The 3,299-nt window shown below is 37.8% G+C and overlaps 1 pseudogene; it reads right to left on the reverse strand.

The window, feature by feature from the left end:
- Window positions 1–402: 402 nt before the first annotated feature.
- Window positions 403–2,749, reverse strand: LOC134361140 (cell cycle progression protein 1-like; annotated as a pseudogene).
- Between the last annotated feature and the right edge of the window lie 550 nt (window positions 2,750–3,299).

Below are 3,299 nucleotides of genomic sequence, written 5' to 3' on the forward strand. Positions count from 1 at the left end.
CCAAGTTTTTAAAATGAAAGAATGAAAATAAATGAACCCAGCACTGACTTAAGAGGTTAGAAAATGAAAAACAAATCTAAATGATAGAAAAGTTGAAACAGTTTATAAAGACAAAAGCAGAAATAAGTGATGAGAACATAGATAACAGTAGTAATAAATAATTTGGCATTTAGGAAAAAAATAAGTAAATGACCAGCTAAATGAGTGAAGGAAAAAAAGATAAAGCACAAAATAAAAAATGTCAAAGGGAGAACCACAGAAACAAGAAAAAATATTTTTTCATCTAAGTGACTATTTTTTTTTTCTTATGGTGTACTTTTATTGTTTCTTCCACAATATTCAGATGAGCAAGAAATTTCACAAGAGAAAAGTCAGCAAGCTCATAAGAGGGCAGCAAATGCTTCACAAGTCAACAGGCTCTTCCCTTTTATGTGGCTGAAGGTGCTTCTGCTCTTGTTTTTGATGCCTGGAGTTTTCAATATTTACCATGTATTGCTTTTTATTAGGCCGACTGTGTCCATATGGAGGGGAAAAAGTGTAACCAAAGAAGTGTCCTTATCTATATCCATCCAACTTCCCAAACACTCCATCGTTATCTACTTGATATTCCTTCATGTCTTTGAGATAATCTTTAACATCATTAACAAAGTCAGTGAAGAGCTTCTGATCATGTATAAAGACACCATTTAGGAAAAACTTATTGATGAATTGATCAATTTCTTTCCAATGATGAAAAGCATCCAGTTCTTTTAAAATGTTCCTTTCAATTAACTGTCTAAATTCATCTATCTTTACAGGATCCACCACAACATTAAAAAGGCTCATGGATTCTTGTCCAGCACATTCAAATCCACCAGAACAAGCCTATCTAAAAGAATGATTTTCCCTACAGTCATGCTCAGCACTGCATTTTTGTGGATTGGCATCTTTTCTAAACTCTTCAAAGTGAACTGGCTTTTCTTTCCTTCCATCTCTTTGCACAGTAGGGCCTCTACTGTTCTGGTATTGTGTAGGTGCCTTATACTGTGGATGTAAATAGTCACTAAAACCTGTTCTTGGTTTTTCAGCTGCTTCTTCTTTTGTAGCACCAAATCTTTTATTACCCTTTTCATCAAAGATATTCTTGGTGGTATCTTTAGAATGTCTGAAAGTGGATCTAACTGAATCTGAGAATTTTTTCAGATATTCCTTCATAGCTTCTTTAGCCTGCTTAATTTTTTCTTTGTGATGCTTCACAAACTCCTTGGTAGAATTCTTCATGGCATCAAATGTTTCCTTAACTGAACCCAACAACGTTTTCTTTGACTTATTTTTATTCCGGTGGTTTCCTCTGCCCCCTTTCATTTTTCCATCAGTTTCTTGTTTTCCATTTTGATCTTTTGCCTCAACATACAGTCTTTCCCACATATCACAACGCTGCTGTTCAAAGTTGAGCTTCCGCTCCAGCTCAGTGAGTCTGTCCTGTAAGACGGCTATTTCTTTTTTTTCAGTCAGTACATGGGGAGAACCTGAGCTGCCGTGTGACTGAGCAGCGCTTACCTTGCGGAGCTCTCCCCTCAACGCCATGGTTACTAGTCGCTCTCTCTCTACTCCCCTCTTTAGCATCTTTGCTTCTGCCAGTAGAGTCTTGCTCTGACTCAGAAAGTTGTGCGTTTTCTGCTTTTCTTCTTCCAAACGCTGCTGAAGGTTCTGGTTTTCTATAACTAATTCAGTATTTGTCCCTTTGTCTTCCAATATTCTAATCTGTTCTCTTAGTTTCCTTAACTCTTCCTGTAGTGAAGATAAGTCTTTTTCTTTCTTCTCTAGAGATATTCTTAGATACCGATTTTCTGTAGCAAGGGTTGTTTTCTGAGTTTCAAAGGACATCTTCTCTGCTTGAGTAAGGGTCTAACATCTTGCAAGGTTTTCTTTCAATGACTTATAATCCACGAAAGACTCTTGTTCTTGCTGACATTGGGAAAGGTAATCTTTCATATCATTCAGTACATCTTCATGTATCTTTCTGAGTAACTGTTGACGCTTCTGAATCTGAATTGTACCATAGAAATCTCCAAATCCCATGCTGATTGCAGACACCAAAGCAAGTACTGTACAATTTTTGAGACCACTACTGAATTGGCATTTACTCAGCTCCTTAGATGGTTCAGTTTCTTGTTCAGCAAGTAGACATTCTTCACATTCTGAAGTAGAAACAGCCTTCTTCCTAGCACGGCGTCATCTAAAGGCAGGACTGGGTTGATTACTGGTTTCATCACTACTTGATTCATCGTCACTAGGCTGACATGAAAATACAGTTTCTGGCTGACAGAATGCATACTGGCTGCTAGAGGGGGAAGAGCCCATGGTAAAGTCTTCTGAACTCTGCACTTCTTTAACAATGATATCTTCTTGATTTCTAATTTCTTCTAACTTAGGTGGCTCAAAGGTAACGATATCAGAATCATCAACTGGCAGTTCCAAAACAGACATTGTCTTCAGGTGACTTTTCTTCTTCTGCCTCAAGTGTTGACTTGGTTTCTTCCAAAGATGGATAAGTAGTTTCTCCCACTAACACTATGCCATTTTTTCCACTTTCTCCCTGCTCTATCTGCAATACTTGTAACTCCTCTTGCTCTGAAGATGAACATTCTTGTGTGAGTGCACAGCTATCACTGGCTGTAACAGAATTCACCATCTCTACATCAGACCCCTCATGACTGATGACAGTCCAACCACAAGATGAATCATTGTCAATGGAATTTTCAGACATTTTTCAGGTCTGAAGGGGCAGCACCACTTCTGCCCAACTGCACTGGCTATAATGGTGGTGGCGGTCGCAGCCCCGGCATCAGTGATGCTTTCATAAAAACCTAAGTGACTGTTGGTTAAAATAAATTTTAAACCGGTATGAAATATAATTTTCTAGGAAAAACTGATTTTGGAACATATAGAAAGCCTAAATAGATCATTTCCAAAGAAAAAAATCAAGAAAGTTATTAAAGAACCCTTCCACCCCCTCCAAAAAAATCCCACCCAACCAGACAGTTTCCCAGGGAAAGTCTACCAGTTTTTAACAGCCTTCCCCAGGACAGGAAAAGAAGGAAAACTTACAACTCCTCTTTAATTAGAGAAATATGACGTTGACACCAAAACCTGATGAAGACTGCATGTATAACACCAAAGTCAAGGGTTTGGATCACCATACCAGCCAGCCACCAGATTAAAAAAAAAAAAAAAAAGACTGAACACAAAAAGAAGTCTAGGCACCACTGTAACTTGGAAATATCAATGCAAAAATCCTAAATAAAATATTAGCAAAT

The sequence above is a fragment of the Cynocephalus volans genome, chromosome 1 (genome assembly GCF_027409185.1).
Source record: "Cynocephalus volans isolate mCynVol1 chromosome 1, mCynVol1.pri, whole genome shotgun sequence".
Taxonomy (NCBI): Eukaryota; Metazoa; Chordata; class Mammalia; order Dermoptera; family Cynocephalidae; genus Cynocephalus; species Cynocephalus volans.